At 45.1% G+C, this 25,893-nt stretch overlaps 1 long non-coding RNA gene across 4 annotated transcripts in view; it reads left to right on the forward strand.

The window, feature by feature from the left end:
* Positions 1-25,893, forward strand: part of LOC140620840 (uncharacterized) — a 159,231-nt gene that overhangs the window by 45,669 nt on the left and 87,669 nt on the right. For all 4 annotated transcript variants that reach the window (XR_012020570.1, XR_012020572.1, XR_012020571.1 and 1 more), the window contains exon 2: positions 14,316-14,395. This is a non-coding gene — a long non-coding RNA (uncharacterized lncRNA). The remainder of the gene's footprint in view (positions 1-14,315; positions 14,396-25,893) is intronic.

The following is a 25,893-nucleotide window of genomic DNA, read 5'->3' on the forward strand; positions in this document are numbered from 1 at the left end:
CCCCCCGCCCTACCACTTGCACTCTCTCTCCCTCCCCCTCTCTCTCTAAAAAAAGAAAAAAAAAGATTTGTATAAGATAGTGACATATGAACACAGACTAAATTGATAAGGAGCCAGTCATTATGGATATAATAAGGTAATAAAAATGTATTATCCTGCTAATAAATCCCGTGAGAATGTATTTAGTTAGTTATTTAGGGATTTGACCACCCAGAGCCAGGTGCTGTGGCTCGGCTGCCGTCCAACCAAGTGGGCCAACAGATAGGCCTCCCTGGGAGCGAGCTGCCCGGGCACCTGTGGCCCGGCGCCGGCCTTCCTAGCAGGACAGAGTGATGCCGTGGCTCTGTTTCTGCCTCCCACATCTTGTACATGATTATGGGCCTTGCTAACCTGGAGCTGTGCCTGCAAAGGAATTCTGAGAAATGGAGTTCCAGCTTAGCTGGATTGACACAATGCAAGGCCAGCCAGCTTGTTCTCAGAACAGCGAGATGACCAGGGTGGCTCACCTCCCCTGTTTTTGCTCCTGCCTTCCCTCCTCAGTGCAGATCTGTTGGACACTGCTGTCCCTGGCCCACACACAATACCGAATTCCCTCTCATTTCTCTATTTTCCATGGCACTCATTACCTTCTCCGCACGGTTATTCATTCTCATCATGTTTATTGCTTGCTGTTTGCTTCCCATCGGTAGGATGGAAGCTCCACAGGAGCATCGATACTTTTCCATCTTGTCTTGTGATGTGTCCCAAATGGCTTGAACAGCCCTGTCACCGAGTGGGCATTTAGAACAATGGGAGCATGTCAGAGATGGGTCTGGAGGAGTCAGCTGCAGCCAGGTCAGGTGGCATGGATTTAATTGTAAATGTGGTGAGAAGCCTTTGGGTGGTTTTCACTTGGGGAGTCATGTTTTAAAAAGCTCACTGTGGCAGCGTGCACATGTGACTGGGTGGACGTGAGGGGCCTGGAACAGGGCTGAGCCCAGAAGCAGGAAGACCAGGTAGGAAGTGATTGCCACTATCAGGTTGGGGTGAGAAGGATGGTTACAGAGGAGAGGCGGGTGGTCAGATTCAAGATATATTTAAGTGGAAGAGCTTTCAGCACTTGCCAACGGGTTGGATATAAAAGATGAGGGTAGCTCCAGGTTTTCTTCTGAGCTACTGAGTGACATGGTGGGCCCATAGGCAGAGCCAAGGACTGGGAGAGGAGGAGGTCTGAGGACAGGAACCATGGTTTTCATTTATCATCTAACAAGTATTTGCTGAGTTTCTACTATGTGCTGAGCACTGTGCTAAGTCTTATGGATACAACCGTGAACAAGATGGACTAAAATCCTTGCCTTCTGACAGCTTATATTCTCATGGGAAGAAAAATCATTAAACAGGAAAGTCGGTAAGATGTAGTTTGTTACAAGGTGTTAGGAGATGGGGATAAGGGAGGAGGTAAGGAGTGTAAAGGGAGGTTGTAATTCAAAATAAGGTGGTCAAGAAGACCTCTTAACAAAGGGCCTTTGATAAAGACTTGGAGGAGGTAAGGGAGCAACTCATGAGGACACCTGGTGAAAGAATTTTCCAGCAAGATGGACTAGCAAATTCTCCTAAGCTGGAGCCTGCCTGCCATGTTTGAGAGGTAGCAAAGAGACCAGCAGTGAAAGGGGAGGACAGGGACAGGGAAGTGATGGGCTGGGATCATCACAACGTATGGATTTGGCATGAGATGAGAAGCCATCAGAAGCAGAGGAGTGACATGAGCCAATTTAACCTTTTGAAAGGTATGAGCCACCATTAACTATCCTGGTGGAGATGTCAAGGAAGAATTTGGATATGAGTCTGGAGCTCAAGGGAGAAATTGCTGCTGGATTTGGGTGCTACCTGTGTATGAGAGAGTTCATGCCATGGGACTAGATAAGGTCAACCAGGGAATTGTAAATGGAGAAGTGCAAATAAAAGGCAGCAAAAATCCAAGAAGAAAGTGTTATGCATGGATACTTAGGCCATCTGTAGTTTATTCCTGGTTCTGTTTCTTTTGCACCCTGACTGGAGGACCACTATTGGGAGCAATGGTTGGTTTAATTCTTATACAGTGCTCTGAGAGTCCATAATCAAAGGGACTTACAAATTCAAAAATGCATAATACATGGGCATATTGTAGTCCTTTGTAAGAAAAGCTCTGACTGTAAGTGGCATCTGGTGGGCAGATATAACTGACAGACTCAGAAATGACCAAACACTGTCCGCTACAGGTAGAGTCCAGCCTTTGTTCCTGGGACCAAACGCCGCATTTGGCAGAGGCTGATGCTTTGTGCAATTAAGGCCAGTTAAGGTCACAGTTGGCTTGAAGCTTTTGCATAAAGAGATTATTCTTGCCTGTCCTGTCCAGAGGCTAGCAGTAGTGTTCTGGTCAACCAGCTATCTGTAGTGAAGTGGGGTGGGAAGAGCCTGATTTGTGGTGTTTGCCTATTTCCACGGGTGTAAATATTCTCACCACAGCCGATTTCAAGTTTCCAGTGATTTAACAACTAGCTTTCAAAATTCCTGTAATTTTCCTGAATATCTAACAGCTGACTTCAGCATGCCACACTTTCTCTTTCCGTAACCTATGACTAGGCCATACGTTTGAAGCCCCCAAGCCTGTGGCTTCTCAGATTCTCTCCACTCCCTCTATGTGTGCCTACAATTCACATTGAAGGTGGCCAAGCGCACAGCACAAAGGCATTTACCTCTGGAGCTGGGAGCTCTTTCTCTGTCACAGTCACTTTTAGCCACGACCCCAAGAAGACATTAGCAAGTGATTTCTGAATTGAACTTGCTGTCTGTCATTTCCTGCTGCAGGATGCTTGTCCTTTGCTGGGATGGGCTGTATATCTGGCATATAATGACGCTTTCTGCGCCATTAAATTATTTTGAGACCTCCTCTAGAGAGGGCCCTGAACTTGATGCTGGGGATGCAATGAACACAAACCTGCCCTTCAGGCCCTTGTAGGAGAGTTGAGAAAAGTGGAAAGAATACCTGGGAAGGTTATAATAATACTTTTTAAATTTTTTAGAGTCAGCAAATATGCCATACAAAATGAGGGCTACAGATGGTGGATGCCTTAGGAGTTCACAGTAGGCAAACGCGGGCAGGCTTTCATGGGAGCTATGGGGCTGGAATCTGTGCGAAGGCACAGACTGAACACCATGGGAAGCTTGGGACTGGGATCCCATTTGCTTTCCTCATTTTCATTTACCGCTTTGCATCCAAGGAAATACCATTCCCCCAAGTACTCGTAATGATCAGCAAAATGCCCCTGGATGATTATACATTAAAACAAAGACAGACGATATATCTATATATTTACTTAAATCAATGCACTACCCTCCCCAGGTCCACCTAAAATTCCACCCCATTTCTGAAAGTCACATATGGGAAATTCAACATCCTTTGGGACTCACTGCTACTTATGAGTGGGAAAGGAACTGTTTACTAAACCAATTCACTACATTTAGAGCCCAGTGACCTTTCTCCCATATGTACTATACTGTGTTTGAGGAAAGAAGCTCAACTAGTTGGTCAGTGGATTCTATGTGGTCACTGCAGCCTCTTTTTTCATGCAAATCAGACCCAGTATGAAGCATCTCAGGTTGGTCCTGTGGCTCAGAGAAGCAGGCAAAGCTATACCCAAGTGTCACCACCTCCAGGTCCCCAGGACGGGAGGCATTGTGTGGCTCCCAGGGGGGCACAAATGTCCCCCATCAGTCTCTTTGTGTATGTGATAGTGATTTGGGGGAAAATGCACAAACTAGAAGACATCCAGAAAGTGAGACTGTTCTCACTGGCGACATTTGTGCCGCATTCTTCCCGCCCCGGGTGTGCAATTGCAACACTGAGACCGGTGGTTTCTGGGAGCCAAGTGGTTGATTGGGAGCCCCAGGAGGCAACAAATACAAATTAATCTTCAGGTCCACCAGTTCCCCTGAAACACACCGCTTGCTAAACTGTGACTTTCAAGCCAAGAGCGGCAATTTTCCACAGCTCAAGTCTGGGAAAGGCTATGAAACCACATGGGTCAGAAAACCAAAGGTGGTTTTTTGCTATTTTGCATGGAGCAGCAGAGGTACAACTCCAGAATTCCAGATGGGCAGCAGCTGGAGAGAGTGTGTGTCCACAAAGCTGCATAGCAACTCAGAAAGCAACTGCTGGAGGTTTCTAAAAACAAACCACTGTCTTGTCTTGTCTTGTCTTGTCTTGTCTTGTCTTGTCTTGTCTTGTCTTGTCTTCTCTTCTCTTCTCTTCTCTTCCCTCCTTTCCCATCCCCTCCCCTCCCCTCTCTTCCTTACCCTTCTCTTTTCTCTCTCTCTTTCTCTCTCTTTCTTTCTCTCTTTCTTTCTTCCTTCCTTCCTTTCTTTCTTTCTTCTTTCTTTCTTTCTTTCTTTCTTTCTTTCTTTCTTTCTTTCTTTCTTTTTCTTTCTGTCTTTCTTTCTTTCTTTCTTTCTTTCTTTTTCTTTCTTTTAAGCTTCTCTGAACTGTTGGATTAACTTCTTTGGAAAGAAAGAGAAAAAAACAAAAAACAAACCCAAACCTGGAACCCATTGTTTTGTTTTCTCAATTTTCTCGTCAACTGACTCACAATTAAAAAATGTCGATTTCAATCAATTTCAATTCTGCAGAACAGAAAACTAGAGAATTTATAGGCAACTATTAGAAACAAAGAAACCATCTGGTTCTTTAAGTAATTTTTTTCTGACAGAGTTCTCTCCAAGTCCTAAGATCACTTATTTTTCCTCATTGCACCACTGTGAATATTCCTGTTTTTCCATAAAGCCACAGAGCCCAGCTCAGGTAGGTTCCTTTGAAGAGGCAGGCCCCTTCCCCTCAGGGAGGGTGGGCTTCCCAACCAAAAGGCCCAACCAAAAGTGGGGTAATAAGGACATCTGTCTCTTATGTGGGGAGGGCTGTGTTATGGGAAGCAGCTCCATGACTAGTGGAGGTCATCCAACCCTGGTTATTCTGGTTCATTTGTCATTTTGTAGTGACAGTTTTCACTTTCCTCCAGGAATCTCCAGGGAGGTTTTACAACATTGTGACTAAAATTCTGTCATGTGCTGGTAGCTTCTCCAGACTGAGGATTTACTTGCCCCAAAGCCAGAGGTGGCTCCATCTTGGGGGCAAAGTCTTATGGAAGCCATGTGACAGCAAACAGTGGTCTCTAATCCCCCATCCTTGGGGGGCCTTCCTTCCTTTCAGTACCATGCGTACTGGCTCACAGCCCTATCCCACCTTCGGGAACCATCTGGCATCCCTGTCAGGGTTTCTGTAGGTTCCCGATAGAGCCTTGCTTTCTGCCTACCAGGCTGGGCCTCAGAGAATTCTCTGATGTGGACTTTCCATGCTCAGCATCTTGTCTTCCGAGACGCCTCTCTTTCCTCTGCCTCTTTCTCTCTCTTCCATCCCAGTGTCAAGTGCCACAGGACACCCTATCACAAGACTGTGGTGGCACTTGGCCGGCTTTGCTGCAGGCTCAGGAGGGATGGGCTGGAGCTCTAGGTGAATGTCACTCAGTCCTGACCCAAGCCTGATCTTCCTTTTCAGGCCCTTGGGGTCTCATTCTGCCGCTGGGTCCTCTTGTTCCCCTAAACTGGTCCTGTCACTCCCAGCTCCTCTCCCAGTTCCCCTGCCCCAGGCCATCCTGGCCCTCCCTGGGCTGCCCTGAAGTCTTTACTTTCTGCCCACTTGATCTGCCACAGCACCTTCTAAGCTCACCCTGCCCAGAAAGACTATGCCCATTGGTCTCTCCTCCCTCCACCAAATGGCCCACCAAACCCATGAAGATATTTTTATCCTCACAGATGAAAGGGAGAAGCAATCGTCTACAAGAAGAGAGGAATGGTGCCACTCTGCTATGAGGCCATGGCTAATAAGCTGGGAATTGGCTTTATTTCTCACTAAACTCAGATTGACTGTCCCAGTCTAAGACTACACTGGGTTTGTGTGGCACTGGATTTAGGTTCAAATACATATCAAGTGCTTCGGTGCCAGACATTCCAGTGAGCACTACAGATACAAGAGTGGACAAGCCAGGCATGTTCCCGAAGACGTGTGGCTGATGACGAAGGGCATGTGAGGACTTCCAAGAACCCCAGAATGTGCTTAGGCCCCTTGCTCCAGCCACATTCTATTTTACCTCAGGGAATTCAGGTTGAAACCAACAGGCTAGGCCTGGAGAAGGGCTTGTGCCTCACAAGCTTAGAGACCCACAGAGCTCAGATCATCCTTGAGAATGCTGCATCCCAGACACACAAGTGAAGTCTTAGAGTTACCACCCAATTAAAAAAATTTTTTTAAAGATTTTATTTATTCATGAGACACCCAGAGAGAGAGGCAGAGACATAGACAGAGGGAGAAGCAGACTCCCTGCAGGACCCAGGACTCCCTTCAGCTCATGACCTGAGCTGAAGGCAAACACTCGACCACTGAGCCACCCAGGTGCCCCTCCTTCCAAAGTTTCTTCCAGTTCTGGCTCTGGCCAGAGCTGGGGACATACTTTCACAGGGTGATAGCTGCAGCCACAGTGATAGCTGGGAGCCAGAGGGAGGTCAAGACTACAGTCACAGAACACCTATAGAAGAAAGGATGTCAGTTTCTGCTTTGTGACCAAAATCCATGGTCACAGCGTGATTCCCCAGAATTAGGTGTAGGGAGAGCCACAAAAGCCATGAGTGGTATGATTGTGGCTTTTAGCAGTTGTGTCCTCATTTCTGTGGTCAAGCAGAGAGGCTGAGAACATGTTGTGAGAAGAATGTTCCAGTAATGCCAGCTGGGTGCCAAGGGCAGAGAAGCAGGTTAATGTGGATCCTGAGAGGTGAGTCAGGCCCTTCCCCACTCCTGTGGAATTGGCTGCATGGGAAACTACCAGATTTATTCCACATTTTAATATTCTATATGCCTTACTTTCATTTCTTCTAGAACCCTCTGCTGTGGTTTCAATGCTATTTTAAAAAGGCATGAAAATAAAACCACTGGTTAATGACCAAGATGCTACCTAAAACTTCAGTTCTGACCAACTTGTGGTCTAGACTAGAATTAGACAGTTCATTTTTTGACAGGCACTTGTATCCCCTGGAGGTCTTGTTAAAATGTGAATTCTGATTCAGTGACTCCAGAGGGAGACCTGAGATCCTGCACTTTGGATGAGGCCTGGGTGATGCTGAAACTGCTGGCCTATAGCCCACACTTTTTAAATGGCAAAGCTTGATGATCTCATGGGCTCCACTAACACCACGTCCACAGTTCTGAGTCACCGTGAAAGGAACAAGGACAACAGGAGCACCCAAGACAAGGCTGAAACTCCTATGTCAGTGACTAAGGAAGAAGCAGCATTTCTCTTCCCTGTCCTCCTCCCACCGCCAGAGTTCACACTCTTGGGAACTGGGTTTAAGCTGATGTTCCTTCTCCCCCGTTGGCAGACACCCTACCTCCCTAGGATATTTTCATCTGTCAAGGATGGAGTCACTTCTCCAAGCCCTTTCCAGTTAGTAAGAAGAGCAACTCTGGCTCCCAATACAGAATATGACTTGTTCTTGAACCAAATTTCTGTGGTCTTGGCTTGGGGAAAAATCAGTCTTCTCTTATTCCAGAAGAGTCGATATGATTAATGGCGAGCCGGCATTTGCCTTGCATATTCTTCACAACAAACCTGCAAGGAGGTTTTCCTTTCCTCATTTATAGAGGAAGAAACAGAGGCTTGGAGAGAAATCAGGCAACACGTCCAAGGTCGTACAACTGACCATTAACAGAGCTGCCATCATAGACTGTGCTCCTTTCACCACAACTTACTGGTTTTCAATGACATATTCAAAAAGTTCAGGGTTTTTCTGGATTTCAGACACTGAAATCCATTAGTTGTGACCCTGCTACCCAACAGGGTGACCTTAAATTACTATAGACAAGAGATGGGAAAGGGTCATTAAGTACCAGGCAACATTTATTACTTAAACCAATGGATGTGTCCGAATGACTTTTTGAATTTCAAGGGTAAAGAAAACAAACAAACACATAGGCTTCCAGGCAAATCACTAAAAATGAATATGTATCAGTGTACCTTTAGATTTCTCTTCTATTACATGAAACAAAAGAAGTAATTGTTGAACAGCAATGACATAATTTTTGGGAGAAATGTTTATGAACCAATAATTCTAACATATAGTGAAGTTAATGTTTGCAAAGACATTATCAGATTCTAGACCTTAGGAAGTCAAACACCTACATGCCTTGTATAAAAAGATTGCCCGTGGGGAACCCTGGGTGGCTCAGCGGTTTAGCGCCTGCCTTCGGCCCAGGGCATAATTCTGGAGACCCAGGATCGAGCCCCACATCAGGCTCCCTGCATGGAGCCTGCTTCTTCCTCTGCCTGTGTCTCTGCCTCTCGCTCTCTCTGTGTCTCTCATGAATAAATAAATAAAATCTTAAAAAAAAAAAAAAGATTACCCAAAGAAGAATACCAATTAGCAAATGAAATAAATGACTTAAGAATGGGGCAGACACAGTATAAGTGTACGGTGTTATGTGACCAGTTAAATACAATACAGTTAAATCTAAATAGTTATTGCTGTGTGGTTATAAAACTTCATATAAATATCAAAGTAATTATTGAAAAAGAAACTATATATTATTAGTAATAACAATTTAAGCCAAAAATTCCCAATTAAATAAACCAAAGCTGGAAATGGCTGAAGTAGAAAGTAAGTAATAATGTACTAAATGTCATGTTTATATATAAGAAAGGCAACAGGAACTATTTCATTTCTGTCAGTGACAATCAGAGAAAAATGAATTACATTAATATTAAACATAGTAAAGATGCACTATATTTTCCCCAAAATTATTAGAAAAGAAAAAATAAAATAGATCAGACAAGTATAGCTTAAAGTGTAAACAGCTGTTAATCCTAAATATTGGAATTACACATAATTTCATTGTCTTCTTTTTACTTTGTTTGCATTTTCCAAATTTCTATAATAAACATGAATTATTTTATAATATACAAATGAAATCCCCCAAATTACTATAGAAAATATTTGCTCCTTTAAAAAAAAACTAAAAAAAAAAAATAAAAATAAAAATAAAAAAAATAAAAAAACTACGCATGCAACCAGTAAACCAGTCTTACATGGTCTAATACCAAATAGCCTTGCTAACTGGAATTTCCTCTTTTTAGTCTGTAGTCTCAGGATGAAATTTATCTGTTTCTAAGCCTCAAATGTAAGCATGAATAATTGATATACCTGGAACCTCCTATGAATACATCAGTGATCTTTGCTTTGTGAATAGCGTCAGATGAAGGCAAAACTCAATGACTTTACCCTGAAAGGTGAGGTCACTTAACCACCTGGATAAAACCCTCCCCTTTTAGCACTTCATTTTTAGTTCATTGAAAGACATAATTTTATCACCACCATCACTGTCACCATCACCATCACCACTACCAACACGAACTATCACCATCATCCTCATCACCATCACCACAACCACCAGCACCGCACTGCTTATCCTCATAGCTGGCACATAGTAAGTGCTCATTAAGTATTTGTTCAGTGGTGATGCTGACATGAGATTGGGGGGTAAAGCTGGCATGGGTAGGAGAAGAAGGATGATTAATCAAGAATATTTGGTCTGAGGATCTGAGGCATGTCAGGGGGAGATATCCTTCAGGCAACTGGGAATGTATGACTGGAACTAGGGGGCCAGGTCCAGCCTGGAAGCCTGGCTTTGAGAGCTGTTGAGAAGGAGAGAAAGAGAGAGAGAGAGAGAGAGAGAGAGAGAGAGACATGCAGGCAGCTTGACGGCTTGACAGTTTATGCTTTGAAGGCAGCAAGAGCTCTGTGAGTACAACAGCAGGGGGAAAGGAGAAGAACAGGGCATATTGGGTTTTATAAATCAGAGAAGGACATAGTGTTAAGGAGTAGGCAGTCAAATGTGCTTTAAGGAGCAAAGACTTCAAGGAGAACTCAGAGGAGGCTTGGGTATGAGAAGAGGCCATCCAACTTGATGATTATGGATCATTGGTGTCCTCTCAGTGAGGACACTCTATCAGACTTGCGCTGTCTGACCTTGTAGCTACACCTGGCAGTTGAGAACTTGAAATGAGGCAAACTCAAGTTGAGATGTGCTCCAAGTGCAAAAAACACACTGAACTTAGAAAAATTAGGGGGGGGAAAAGGAATGCAATGTGGCTTATTAATAGTTTTTATATCGATCACATGTTGAAATGATATTTTCATTTCCAATATATTAGGTGAGGTTATAGGATGTATTGGGTCAAATAAAATATGTTACTAAAAGTAGTTTCAGGTGCTTGGGTGGCTCAGTTGGTTAAGTGTCTGCCTTCGGCTCAGGTCATGATCTCAGGGTCCTGGGATCGAGCCCCATGGTGGGGTCCCTGCTCAGCAAGGAGTCTGCTTCTCCCTCACCCTCTGCCCCTCCCCTCTGCTCATGCACTCTCTGTCTCACACTTTCTCTCTCAAATAAATAAATAAAATCTTTTAAAAAAAGTAGTTTCAACTATTTTTTTTTTACATTTTTTAGTATGATTACTAGATACTTTCCAACTACACATGTGGCTCACATCATATTTCTACTGGACACTGTCAGGCTAGTCTGCCAGATGTTAAAATTCAGCAGCATGTGTAAACTTGTCCTTTTTTTCCTTCCTTCTTCCTTCCTTCTTCCTTCCTTCTTCTTCCTTCCTTCTTCTCTCTCTCTCCCTCCCTCTTTTCCTCCCTCCCTCCTTCCCTCCCCCTTCCTTCCTCCCTTTACAAATAAATGGCTTTTAGCAGCTAGTATTTTCTGATGGACACTTGAGTGGTTGATCTTCCATTCTCAATAAAAATAGATGCTTTTTATAATATCAAATCATCAAATTGCTTTAGCATTAAATTGCCTGGAGCCATATTAAAGTCAGTGATACATAGTACATTAGTTATACTGAGCTGTTAGCTTCCCTGGGAGAAAAAGAAATAACATAAATGAGGTTTCTTGTACACTAAGCAGCAAATAAATGAAAGCCTTTGAGGAAACCACCTACATAAAGTCCTGAAATTGTAATTACCCTACCTCCAATTTGGCAAACAGAGGTTTTCTTACAGTATAGCCATCTCCCAAATAATGGTCCCTCCTGGTGGGAGGTAGCGAGACTGTGGGTTGCATGGGTCCGAGACAAAGATGTTACTGACACCTGAACAGCTGCCTAAGAAGGAAATTCCTAATGTTCTCCTTGGCTGGGATCAGGAATTGTTCTTGGACGTTGTGAGGTCAGCCTTTCTCTCTTGTATCTGCTTGTGGTGCAATGAATTGGCTCACTTCTTAGAAAAATAAAAGGACACAATACAACAAGTTGCTTCTACTCCCCTCTGGTTTCTATGAAAAAATATTAAATATGCAGTATTGAAATCTAGTGTCACATAGCTGTGTGGACGTCCTTCCTGAAGGGGATAGAGAACTTTAGGGCTAGAAGGGACCCATGAGGCAATCATTTCAGTAGACAAAGAAGTGGACTCAGGTCCTGTGGTCCCATGATGGCTGGTTCACCTCATCTGTCACCAGCAGAGCCACAAGGAGACCTGTCCATCCTGCTGCCTGCTCCCCATGGCTTGCCTCTCCTGTGTCCCCTACCTCCACTTCCTCAGGAAACTCTGTGGGACTGGAGCTGCCAAGAAGCTCCTGCACCTTAGGGTGGCTTTCTTCAGCAGTGATCTTTTTTTTTTTTTTTAGTAAATGAAAGGAAAATGGTCCTTTTCTCAAATGATAATTTAGGAACTTGGGGTTTTAAGTGAACACCTCTGGTCTCCATTAGCATTTTTAATCAAGGAGCAGTGAAAATAAAACCAAGATTAATTGATTCCTTCCTATGTTTGCACAGCTATAGCCTTGGTTGAAGGGCAAAGAAGGGATTACAAAAAGTTTCCCATGTAGTGACCTTCTTTCTATAAAGCAGGACACCAATTTTCATCCAGAATCCTAGCTCAGAAGTAGGACTCACCTCCCTATTGACTGTGTCACATTCCAAGTGCGCCAGAGTAAAGACCAAGGATGTCATAGGTGTGAACGCCCATGGCCATTTCAATATGCACCAGGTTCCTCAGAAGCAGACCCTGAGATGCGGACTTATGTGTGAATACCTTATGAATGAAGTCTTCCCAGGGACTAGGGGAGAAGGACAAGGAGCGAGAGAAGCTGAGTGCAGGTGTGCTCTCCTGTTACAGCCCTGCCTCAGCCTGATCCCACAGTGGATCCCCGCAATGTCAATGATCCCTCAGAGGGAATGCAGTCCTGGGCCAGGACTTTGTAAGGGCTGACCTGACCAAGTGGGTTCCTGGGTGGCCCCAGTTGTCTGTAGGTGTAGTCACAGAGAGTAGTCTTCTGGAGTGAGTCATGGGTGTGGGCCAGAAGCAGAGCACACAGGGCCAGGGCTTGGACACATGACCCAAGGAGGGATATGGAAGGGATCTTGGCGTTGTCCTGCCAGTGTCTGCTGCACCCCAGCTTTGGCTTGAACAGAATCTCGACATTATCCGCTATTCCGCGTCTGTCTTCCAGGGTTTCTTACCCAGACATCTGGGTTGAAATGTGCAGTGGACATTTGCTGTTTTCTGGTTGCCCAATAGCCATTCCCTCTTTCCTTTGATCACTGTAATTTAATTATTATTAGGTGATTGGGCAATACTCAACTAATAGTAATTTCAGGAAACGATTCTTAGTCTGTATCTTTTGGCAGAGACGACTAGCCCAGACCTCCTGGGTGAGCACGTGCCCAAGGCCCCCGCAATCAGCACAGTCCATTCCCTACGGCCCCGTGACTGGTGACTGGTTCAGGGATAGTACCCCCGTCAGGAGTTGGATACAGGGAATGGGAATGACTCTGGCAGTTTTGAAGCAGAAAGATATTTTATGCAAGGGAATAGGTGCTCATGAGGTCCCTGGGAGGCTGGAAGAGCAGGCTCCGGCTGGGTCTTCAGGAAAGATGCTTTTGCTCACCAGAGATCAAGTAAGAAGGTAGAGAGGTAGGAGCCCCCAACCCCTAAACCATAGTATTCAAGAATGTACCCAGTTGTTATACTCCAGGCCTCAAAAGCTTCTCAATGCCGGCGAAACTAGAGATTGTCCATGGGAACAGTGGTCCTTGTCCAGAAGCCACGACCGAGGCAGCAAGACAGTGGCACCCGGGTCACTGCTACCTTCCAGATCTCACCCAAGGCCATCTAACAGGTGGCAGCTCTTTTGCCTGGCTGAGCAGGAGGCCGGGGACATAGATTTTCAGGTTGCAGCCTTTGTAGCCCAGGGAAGCATTCCTAGAAGGGCTCTGAGGGCCGGTTCCTGTGACCCACCCCCTCCTCAGGAAACAAGAGTTAGGAATTTGGTTTGGTCATTGAGGGGGAAGAAAAGCTCTCTGTTTCCTGTCGGATGTGAACATGAGAAGAGTTGGTTTAGAGCTGCCGGAAGCTCTCTTGACATCAGATAAGGTCTGAGAATGAAGCCAGTGCCTAGTGCAGAACAGAGTCAATCTGAGATCTAGAAGGACGCTTCTTAAGGGTCCAGCGAGGTGACTCCTTCAAGGTCACACAGCAGGGACGGGCAGCGCTGGATCTAGAACACCTGACACCCCATGCAAGCTTCTCCCCATCATGCGGTCCTCCACTTAGGGCCCATCAGCCAGCCCGGCAGCTGGCAGGGCTTCCCAGTCCAGGTTTGCTACAGAAGCCGGCTGGCCCGACCCCTGTCAGGAGGCAGAGGTCCCTGCAGAGGGGCCTTAGCAGACAAGCACTCAGAGCACATTTGCGTGGCAGGCCTGGTGTGTATGAATCACTCACAACTGGGGCTTGGTGAGTGTGAAGTGCAGAGCTGGCTTTGCAAACACCCCAGGGGTTCTCGCCGAGTGGCACACTAAAATGTGACCACACCGGTTCGAGCTATTTTAAGCTTCAGAAACCAAGGGAGGTTAGGGGGGTGAACCTGCGGGCTCTGAGGGCAGATGAGTTCCAGGCCAGCTTTCTCTGTGCCTCCAAGGTCACCTTGGGCCCCTCTGCTGTCATCGGTGACCTTCCTTTCCTCTTCCCTCTTGAAGGATGGGAAGGATGGACCCTTATAACCTCAGGGGGAGGGAGCTGAAGGAGTGGGAGTGGGGTGAGCACCTGGTCTGGTGCACCTGTTAGACAGGAGGAGGGGTGAAGGGACTGTCTGCTAGATCTGCGGTGCTGCCCTTACACTTATTTATTTGTACCGGTTTTATTTAATCCTCACAATGACCCTTTGAGGTACACGCAACCGTTATCTTCATTTGTCACAGGAAGAAACAGAGGCTCAGAGGGAGTAAGAAGCTAACCCAAGGGCTCAAGGTGACACAGCAAAACTGGAACCTGAAACCAGGTGGGTCTGCATCCTTAATCACTGTGCCCTGTGGCCTCAAAACCCAGTCATAACCGCGTGTATGCAGCTTTCTATTCCTCCCGACAGCTCTGGAAGTTCCATTTATAAACCCCATTTTATGCATCCACCTCGATTTCGATTCAAGTCGTGATCTCGGGGTGGTGAGAGGGAGCCCTCCACGCTCAGCAGGGAGTCTGCTTGCTTCAGGATTCTCCCTCTCCTGCTCCCTCCCAGCCTGCTCTTGTGCCCATTCTCTCTCAAAAATAAATATAAATAAAAATAAGTGGGGATCGCTGGGTGGCTCAGCAGTTTAGCACCTGCCTTCAGCCCAGGGCATGATCCTGGAGTCCTGGGATGGAATCCCACATCGAGCTCCCTGCATGGAACCTGTTTCTCCCTCTGCCTCTCTCTCTCTCTCTCTCTCTCTCTCTCTCTCTCTTCTCTGTCTCTCATGAATAAATAAGTAAAATCTTTTTAAAAAAGTAAGTAAGTAAATAAATAAATATAAACCCTATTTTTCAGATGAGGAAACCAAAGCTCAAAGAGCTTGAGAACTCCCCCCAAGGATATACAGTCATACCCTTCTCCCCACTGGCCCTGGTATCTTACCTTTCCACCTTTAAGTGCAAAGACTTTTAGTGCTTGGAAACAATTTCTTCCTAAGAGAGACACGAACTCTACTGAGGAAACTGAGGGTCTAACAGGTTGGGTGACTTACCCAAGTGAACAGATGGATGGGTACGAAGAACCTAGACTCTGGACCCTTCGCTGTGTGTAAACAGTCCCTTAGTTTCCAACACACATTCTAATTTCAGGGATGTTTTATCTACATTTTTAGCTCATCTTCATTTGGTAGTAGCTTCTGCAAACTTGGCTTCAAGCTTCTCTATAACTTCACCTTATCCTCTGTCAAGGAGTCAGTGATCTGTGACTGCACAAAGAGATTGAATTAGGGCTTCTGTAATTATGACGGATACTTCTATAAGGAGAAGATACTTCTCAAAACAGGAACCCTCCTGTGATACAGTGTTGACACCTATAATCTTTTGCCAGCTGAGGTCGGGAGCCCAGCTACACCAAAACCTAGGCAACAAAACTCTTCTAGGTTTCTCTTGATAGTTTCCTTGCAAACACCTGTGGGCTAGCGGAAAGGGCTGGGCCAGCCTGGGGGGTTGGGTAAGCAGTGTTAGAGATTAAAAAGCCTAGAATCAAGGAACCAATAGATATTTGATGTGGTCTGGCCTTTCTTAAGTATCTTAGACAACAAATTTTTTTTTTTTAATTCTAATTATGGTAAAGTAGATGTTGCAGTTCTAAATAATATAACAACTATGGCAGAAAGCTGCATTTTAATTCCTTGACTGACTCCTTTTCGGAAATCGACAAGTATTTACCAGACTTCTTGCCTTCACCGAGTACTATAGAAGCCAGGTGCTGGGGGCCAGAAATGAATCCAACTGGGCCCCTGTCCTCTGGGACCCCGCAGTCTAGTGAGAAAGATGAAAATAGTCATAGTAGCTCCAAAGCTGTGTGTACAGTGCTGTGATGTGGGCAGGTCCAGTGTCAGGACAAAGTGTTTGGCCACCAGCATTTCCTTAGGTGGGGAAAGTATGGGATGCTTGAGCTTTATGGAGGCCTGGGAGGCTGTCCAGGTGAGAGGTGGGGCATTTCAGGGAAAGGCAATGGCAATTCCAGAGCTGGAATAGGATACCTGGAGGACCCCAAGTGGTAGTGGCCACAGGGAAGGTTGTTGAGGAATGAGAGATGAAGTTGAAGAGCTCAGCACGTTTGGTTTTGAAGAGCCCTGCATGTTACACAGAGGAATTTAAATTGTCTCCTGGAGGCCATGAAGAGCTGTTGAAGAAATTAAGCAGGAATGTGACATGACGGGGTTTCTATTTTAGAAAGTCACTCTGGCTGCCATTGGAGGATGGACGGAATGCCTCGTGAGACCAGCAATGGGGAAGCCATTTAGGGGAAGATGATGGCCAGGAAAGAGGACTGACATGGCACCCAGTGTGCAGTGGGGACCAGAAGGGGGAGGTGGAGAGGACATGTGCATTGAGATATTTAAGCAGAAGACAAAGGAGTCAAGAATGAGTGCTAAATTTTTTTAATTGGCTGTTTGGGTGGTGAACATGCTGAAAAAAATAAGGCGGTTCTTTTAAGAAACTGAAAAAGTTATGAATTATTATAATACAAAGGAAGTTAGGAAAATAAAGAAATGAAAAAAATACCCAATAATCTCATCATCATGGCACAACTAGTGTGCATATTTTGATTTATTTCCTTCCAATATTTCCCCCTAGTTTGTAAAGCAAAGTCAGTTTCCTAGATGACACTTTGTATTGAGTGTTGGCTGCTTAATGGGAAATGCTGCACTCTTCTTCAAGCCTGGGAAAGACTTACTTCTAGACCTATTGCTGGAGGCTCCATCATCACTTCTTATTTTGAAGGAGACCAATTTTTTTTTTTTTTTTTTTTTTTTTTTTTTTTTTTTTATCTCTAAGAGCCAGTCACTTTGATCCAGGACTTTCTTGATCACGAGTGTTTTATAGTTTCCTCTGTTCCATAGCTTGGTGCATCGATAGTTTGTTCCTTCTACTTCCCCACTGGCCATAAAAATGATCAAGATGATGGAACACCTCATACCTTTGTGTCCTGGAAAATTCAGCCTGAGATGCCAAGAAATGACAGTGTTCATATTAATCCTTGCTGTGGCTTGTGAGGCCCACTTGTTGGAGAAGTTGGTGGGGAGTGCAACCCTCCCCCCCAAATGTTTCATTTAGCACCCTGGTGTTTTCACTGCCAGAGTATTATCTGAGGGTAGTTCCGCTTCTAGCCTTGCTCCACAAGGTGTGTCCAGCTTGGAAAATAAAAAGTAATTGATGAGAAGCTTATAAAAAAGTTGTCCTGGCTCTAGCTGGCTCTCCTGGGTCAGAATAATTTGCCATTGGCAAGCTCCGTGTTTTGCATAGGAATAGAGAGAAACCTGCAGCCTTCTTGGGGAAGGTATTATGCAGGATGTCAGTCCTCTTGGCTTTGCATGAAAGGCCTCAGGGGCATGACCAGACAGTCAGTGGCCTTATTCTGTGTTATCAGGCTGAAAGGTGATCTTGGGCAGAGCAGACATTTGTGGGACAGAGGCAAGCCTGGGAGGGGAGCCAAATGAATCTGCCAATTCGGTGTGAAGATGTGCTTTTGGTGGAGTGTTGGCAAATAGGAGGCCACTGGATCCACTCCTTGGGTCGTCCCTGCTCTTCCTGGTCACCAGGAGCCTTCCTTTTCCTAGGCTCCTCTGGGAAAAAATGTGGTGATCAATGAACCCAGGGCAGGAGAGAGCTTCAAAGTAGGAGCTGGATAGTAGGGAACCGGGAAAAGGCTGATGCCCCACAGTAGGCGTTGGCACCATTTTTATCTCTCACATGCCCTTGTGCAGGCAGGACAGGATGGCATCCAACAGTATGTTCTCTGGGGCTTTGCCCAGGCTAATTTTACATGACAATGGGTGCTCTATGCTCTTCCACGGAGCACTGGAATGGCTCTGCAGGTTTCGAGTGGCCTGGCAGTGGAGTTGTTCCGGCCCAGCTCAGCAGCAGGAAGGGGCCTCGGGCTGTGGGTAACCGAGGAGCCCGGACAAGCATTTCCCTTGGCCACTCCTGTGCTTCATATAGAAGAGGGCCTTCACTGGTCACAGGAGGGGTTGTCCAGGGCACAGCGGGTCGCCGTCCTTGACCACTGAGCTCTTTCATGCAGGCTGAAATGAAGATTGGACTTTTCATTCCACGTGGGTCACAGGGAGATTTTGCAAGGCAGTGTGTCAGAGTGTTTGTGTGGCTTCCTGCAGGCCTAGCCCTTCACACTCTGTCCATGTGAAAACGCCCAGTGAGCCAGAGACAGAAAGACACCCGGGGCCTCAAGCGCAGTTGGGCTTGATCAAGCTACTCATGCTAGCAGGAGTAGAAGCTTAGTAGTCAGCAGAGTAGCAAGATGGTTTTGAAATTTGCTGGGCTCTTTAAAAATAGATAAAGAAAACCAAATGACTTTTTTTTTTTTAAAGGAAACCACTGATAAAGGAATTGTGACATAAACAAAGAAAAATGTAAGCACTCTGTTCTTTTGAGAGCAATAAAGGCAGCGAACAGGGAAATGCCAGAAGCTGTGACCCAAAGTGTGCACTCTTCTCGGATCCCATTTCCATTTGCACACAAAGGGGAGATTCTTGTTTTCAAGTCACCTTCACAAAAAGGTATAACTCAGTGAAGGAAATGAGCTATAATTATAATTAGTATTTTTTAGTTTGTTCTTTCAATCAAAATAGCTCTTAAGTAGAGTATCCCAGTGCAACTTAATCTTATGTCAACACGTGCTCTGGAGAGCCTGCACTGGCCCCACATTCACACCAGGGGTACAGGTGTCTGGGTGAGAATCTCTCCATAAGGAAGTCTGTCTCTATTTATCCCATGGGACCTTCCACTTACACAGCTCGTAGGCTTTCTTTGTTTAAGTGCATGGTTCCTGAAGGCAGAGACAGAACCAGATCAAACCTTTTGGACTCTTGGTAGCAAGTGACAGGAACCAAATTTGAACCACAAAAAGGGTGGGAAGAAAGGGGGGGGCTTGACATTGTTTAGGTCATATAGCTGGAAACAACATAGGCAGAAGTAGCAGACATCCACTACAATCTACCTTAGCACCCAAAGGGGACAGTAGCCTCAGCCTCTTCCATCGCGGCACCCCAAAGTACTACTGTTTCTCTGTGGTTGCTGGGCCATGAGCCATTCCAGAGCTCTCCTTTGATTCCACCCACCTTTCCCTTTTGAGCATGTAGCATACCTTCCACTGAAAATCCTGGTCTTTCTGATTCATATTCCAGGAAGACTAAGGCCTAGAAAATAGTTTTGGATTTGTAATAACCCAAGATCCCTGAATGGATAGGATGCTGTGGTATTAGAATCCTGCATTAGGGAAGGAGTTGGCACAGCAGGCAGATGCAGCTCAAAGTTCTTTTCCTTCCATCTCCATAAAATTCCAAGATTCCAAGGAGTGGACTTTTGACGCTAGTCGGGGCTCCTTCAAATCACCCAATAACCAATAATTATTGACTTTGTCCTGTGCTTCTAGAGGTAAAGAGTAGAAGAGGAGGCTGAGTGTCTTTACTGCATGGAACAGAGACCTACCCAGCTGAGCTGAGACATATTTATCTTGAGATAAAAATTCCTATGGCACAATTTCATGGAGATCTAAGAAAGGGCCAGTAGTGGGCATTACAAAGAGTGCACAGGGGGGATGGCTGGGAGTTCCTGCTAGATATGCCAACAGCAGGTGTTTTCCTCCTCATACTACTCCCCAGAAATGTGTGTGCTTGTGTGCTTTTTATTTAGCTCTGCACTCCTGAGAGACTATAAGAAAGGTGTTCATCTTATTCACAGCTAGGTCCCTGTAAGCAGCACAAAGTGTGGCTCAAAGGAAATGTTCCTTGTATTTTTGTTCAGTGAGTTCATGGATCTTCACCTGATGCTCTGCTATTTCAGTGACCAGTTAACTCCATGTTCCTGATTCTATCAGGCCTACTCCTGGTTGGCTTCTCTGGTGCCTCTGCTTTTCCAAAATTTTCTCCCATAACCCTGGATTGCATTTGACCTGTCATGATCTTTTCAACCTCTTCTCCATTTTGACCTTTTGGTTTTTAGCTTCCACCATTAACTGACCAAGTAGGCTAGCAAACTAGGATAGTCTAATTTATTAGTTCAAATTCTTAAGAGGGAGGGAGAGAGGAAGATAGAGAGAGATAAAACCAATTAGTTAGGTCATCATTTGTACCAGATCATAGATTGTGAGCCAACTAGAAGATTGACTGTCCTTCATCTGATGCCCACTTTCATCATCAGCTGAGTGAAGGATAGAAGTCACTGTCAACTGGTTCAAAATATAGGTTCCTAGGCTGCAGGGTCTGTGGACCAGGCAGTTTCTCAAAGAATGGAGTGGGTGCAAAAGGCAATATTTGACCTCTCTTGTAAAAAAGAGCAAATTCTCTAAAGAGCTTATTATAGTTAGATAAGACTTAAAGGCAGATCAATATTGATCCATATAAGATCTGTTCTTGCTGCCTAACAATTCTTCCTCCCTCTTCTAAGAGACATCTTAGGCCACAGCAGAGTTCAGGTGACCCAAGATAGGCTCATCATTGGACCTCAACTCCATAGCCTTAGTGATTGAGTCAAAGGTGAACATGTGTCACAGGCAAGTCAATAAGAGTTCTTTGAAATTTTTAACAATGGATCTAAAGAGGAGTGCTTGGGTAGCTCAGTCGGTTAAGGATCCGACTCTTGATCTCAGCTCAGGTCTTGATCTCAGGGTTGAGTTCAAGTCCCAAGTTGGGCTCCATGCTGGGTGTGGAGCCTACTTAAATAAATAAACAAACAAACAAAAACAAAAAAACCCACAATAACAACAACAAAAACAATGGATCTAAAAGACAGCAGATATTTTTTTCTCTCTGATCATAGAACTGCTGGGTTATGAGTTTCTACTGCCAGCAGCCAGGTCCTCCATCATATGGAAGAAAGATTAAAATACAAAAGTGAGGACAAGATACTGAGAGAGAAGCTTGGCAGCTCTCACTCCTCACAGCCCAAGGTGAATCCTGCCTTTGTTTTTGTTCTTCCCCCTATTTGATTCAGAGGTCCAATAAATTCTTTCTCTCTGTCTCTGTCTCTCTGTGTGTTTCTTTCTTTCTCTTTCCTCTTCCTCTCTTTGCTCAGGCTAATTTAAGTGGACTTTCTTACACAATGAAGGTAGTTTTGAATTAAGATGAATGCTAAATTTGCTAAATATCTGTTAAATGAGCAAAACTGAAAGTTATAGACATTCGAGGGAAAGAAAAAGAGACAAAGAAAGAAACAGAGAGCTAACAAGCAAGCCAGCAAGCAGCACTGGCCCAAGAATCTAGAAGAGACTTCATGGCTGGCCACAAAAGCCTTCATGATGAGGATTGAACTTGATTTTGGAGAAGGATGGGATATGAAAAGATAAAGGATGGGGACAAGGGAATGTCTTCCAGGTGAAATGGTATGGAAGAAGGCTTATGAAGGAGAAGGAGAGAATGAGCACAACATAAAAGTGGGCGCACTCTTACTTTAAGCTTTGCTTTCCTAAGGTTGATTTCATCTATTGATCTCAACTGAAAATTCTTTCAGAATATGGGCTATTTCTTTTGCATCCCTGTCATCACTAATGATCCCTACTATTGCAAGAATTCCAAGATTGATAGTGCTAGTGTTCTGGAACTCTTGAGTGGCATTCTCACAATTCCCAAGTCACCAAGAATCCCATTCCCAATGGGGAATGATCATGATAAGAATAGTCATAATTTTGAGTTTCATAGCATCTTATTTTCCATGATTTAAAAGTTCTTCCTATTAGGGAGTAACCTACTCATCTTCAACATCTTCCAAAATGCCTTTAGCTTCTACTTGATGCCATGTAGACCTGGAATTGATTTAAAATTCTTTCTGGGTTAGGTACTGTTTTAAAATCTAATCAGAGAGGATCCCTGGGTGGCTCAGCGGTTTAGCGCCTGCCTTGGCCCCGGGCATGATCCTGGGGACCCAGGATCCAGTCCCACATTGGGCTTCCGGCATGGAGCCTGCTTCTCCCTCTGCCTGCATCTCTGCCTCTCTCTCTCTCATGAATAAATAAATAAAATCTTTTTAAAAAGTCTAATCAGAGACTCGTGAAATCTATGAATTCTCTCTCAGGAAAAATATACACATATAAAAATTTCTGCATAAAACTGCAAGGGACATTCAGCCATTCCCAAGACCCACCCACAGATCTCTAGGGATCCACTGAGCTCCTGGTTAAAAATGCTGGAAGGTAGGGGGGTTATTTGGACTTTAGTATTTTAGTTCCATTGCAATACCCTTTTTCCTAGAATAGCTCATATAAATCCCTTCCTGCTGGTTTTCTTGCATGCTTGGTTATTTTTTACCATGGCTTGATCATTTTCCTTGAGAAATGATTTGTAGGAGTGTTTTGAGGCCTAGGTTAGGGATACAGTTTTTCCAAATTGAATAAAAACTCTACTGGGCAGCCTGGGTGGCTCAGTGGATTTAGCACTGCCTTCAGCCCAGGGCATGGTCCTGGAGACCTGGGATCAAGTCCCACGTCGGGCTCCCTGCATGGAGTCTGCTTCTCCCTCTGCCTGTGTCTCTGCCTCTCTCTCTCTCTCTCTCTCTCTCTCTCTCTGTGTGTGTGTGTGTGTCTCTCATGAATAAATAAATAAAATCTTTAAAAAAACCCAAACAAACAAACTACCAATTCAGAACCTCTTTAAATGATATGGATAGCTTACAAAACTTTTGGCTCTCCAGGAGACATGAATTTGGGCTCATGTGGTAGACTCAATGATAGCCCTCAAAAGGACATACCTACATGTTAATCCACGGAACCTATGAATGTTACTGTATTTGGAAAAGTGTAATTAAGCTAAGGATTTTGAGATGAAATCAGCCTGAATTATCTAGGTGGGCCCTAAATCCAATGACAAGTGTCCCATAAGAGACACACAAAGGAAAGATGCACAGAGTAGAGGAGTCAGAGCTAAGAGATGCCAGCAGCCGCCAGAAGGTAAAAGAGGAAAAGAACAGAATCTCACATAGAGCCTTTGGAGGGAATGCAGCCCTGCTAACACCTTGATTTCAGATTGCTGGCCTCCAGAACTGTGAAGGAACAAATTTCTGGGTTTTTTTTTTTGAGGGGGGATTAGTGTTTGTTTGTTTGTTTGTTTTTTTGAGCCCCTGGTTAGTGGTATTTGTTACAACAGCTACAGGCTCCCAACAGGACTGGCCTATTATGATACCTCCTCTAGGACACTTTCTCTGGTCTGCTCTGCTTCACACCAAGACAGCTGGAAAAGAGATGCCAAAAACTCTGCAGGGTTTCTTATCTACAAGTCAGCCTGCCACAGTTTCATAGATGTTGGCAGAAGATGCAAGATTGCCAGATCAGAGACAAAGGATAGTTTATTTCTTGCAGCAGCAGTAGTAGCCAGAGCATTTGTGTGGGTTCAGTGCACCCCAATTTCCACAGAATGACATGAAGAAGACCAGATAATGCCTGCACACACAGTGTGCAACATCTTCTAAAGGCTGTTTATTATACAAACATCCTTGGAAAAACAATCCAGAACAAAGGCAGTGGGTGCTTCTGCTCACAAGATGTGAAGAAATGAAGGGGAAGCCATGCAGAATCTTCCCCCCCAACAGAGAGCTGGAGGAGATGAGGGGATGAGCTGGGCTGCATTTACTTCTCCCTCACTCTTGTTCTGAAGGTACACAAGTTATCAATGGCTACGTGACCCCATCTGTCCAATTACCAGAAATGGACCAGAGCAGCTCATGTGTAAGTGCCTGATGGTGATACAAGTGGTAACATAGGGCTGGATGATGCTTACGTGGAACAGCAATGAGAGAAAAGTGCTAGTTTCCAAGGGGGTGAAAATCTGTTTCACAAACTACTGAGAGATGTGGTATAGTTATTGTAGCCCAATGTCCTGTGAGGCTATTTGAACTATCTTGCGAGGTGGTTTCAAAAGAATGTTCAAACTACTTTGAGCAACCATAGCCTTGTTTTTTAAAAAGGAGGTGGGAAGTGGGGAGCAGCTTTCAGGGTGACTGCTTTGAAGAAGGCCTCCCTTATTTGGATGTAGGGTCCAGCAGGACTGTTATACAGCAAAGCGGCAAGCTCCGTGGTTGATAATTCTGTTTCCTGAGAGCCACCAGCACTAAGTTGTGAGGGGGAAGGCAGGCATACCTACAGCCAAGGGGTGAAGTCAGAGAGGGTAAGCTGTACCCAGGACCATTCCCTGCTTAATGGCACATTCCCACCTACAGGGACTCAGTGGTCAATGCATCGCTCAAGGCTTACGTAGAAGCAGAAGGAGCTAGACTTTGGAAAAACCCACCCCAGCTCCTGTGGTTTGTTTTTATTCATGGTTTCCATAGTTGAGGTGCTCTCTGAGCCAGGCAGCTCTTCACTTCTGTTGGGAATCTTATCACCTGCCAATCTACATGGCCGCTTTGGGAACGGAAGTGCTCAAGCCAAGATGGACTTCCGCCTTAGCTCATTGTAACGCCTGCGTTCAACCACTTGTGTTGATTCCATCAGAGGAAGAAAGCCACTGAGGCAGAAGCAGATAAAATGCAGATATGATTGATTGCCGGTGCTCCAAGGAGGAGGAGAGGGAGAGGCTGTGTGGTAAAGAAAATCCAAAGTGTTCTTTCTTCATCAAAGTTAAATGTTTCTGAATTCAGTACCTAATCCAGAACAAAACCCAATGCCTGAGATGTGAACTTTCTTTTTCTTCTTCTTTTTTTTTTTTTTTTCCTTTTTATTTTTGAGAGCTAAGCACATGTTTCCCCCTGCGTCAGCAAGGGGGAAAAGCGAGTTAAAGGCAACCAAAGGACATGAACTTGAACTGAAGCTTGAAAATATAGGCTGTCTTAGATGGGATCTCAAGATTCAGAGACATTTTGATATAGAGCTGAACATAAGTCTTTTCTCCTCCAAAGACCAGTTACCCTTTGTTCTGGAAGCAGAAAGGTTGAGCCTACATTTCCCAGGGTGGAAAAAAAAAATAAGGCTTTCAATTGAGCAAAAACCACAGTTTTCCCAAGACTTATTTTGGTTCTTTATCTTGGGGCTGGTTGGACATAAGATCTTGAGTTGGAATGTACGTTTGTAAGGGTGGAGGTGTCTCCAAGGATGGTACTTGTAGGCTTTACTTAGAGCTCTGTAGACGTGCACAGTGACCCTTGATGGTTGGGGGTTGACTTGTGGTCCAGGGGTGTCGTGAGTTGTTGCATGCAAAGGACTGAAGCAGGCAGTGTAGGAAAGAGCCTGGCTGCTGTTTCTGCATAGACTCTAGAACAAGACAAAAGGGTCTTTGCTCTGCTCTAGTTGGGGGCCTGGAATCTTTAGCATGAGGCTTAAGAGAGTTAACGCGACCAGAGGGCAGTGTGCAACCCCAGCTATAACATCAGTTTGGGCCACCATTTGGCCCAGCTAATCTAGGGGCAAAATGGAACTTTAGAGGGCACCCTTATCTCACAGTAGGAGACAGTGTGACCTGGAGGTGAGATGGGCTTTACCTAAGGCTTTGCGTCCTGCATTGGTCTGGTCCTCAAGAAGCAGGCTCCAAGGCAGGACTCAATAGGCAAGGATTTTATTAGCGAGAACACCTATGTGGGGGAGAATGTGGAAGAAGCCAGACAAGGCCACGGGGCAGATGTGATCTGAGTGGAAGCATTCTAGACTGCTGTGCAGTCCAAGTCAGGTTAGCAAGGCTGCTGGGGGTGGGGCAGCCAAAATCAGCTGGGGGAGGAGTCTTATGTTTCCCAGGAAGGGGGCCAACTTAGAATCCCTACCATGTCATTCACTGGCCTCTGTGAAAGACTGGCAGTGGATTTCCGGGGTGACAGCTGGGACCCTAGGCA

This window comes from Canis lupus, chromosome 29, assembly GCF_048164855.1.
Source record: "Canis lupus baileyi chromosome 29, mCanLup2.hap1, whole genome shotgun sequence".
NCBI lineage: Eukaryota > Metazoa > Chordata > Mammalia > Carnivora > Canidae > Canis > Canis lupus.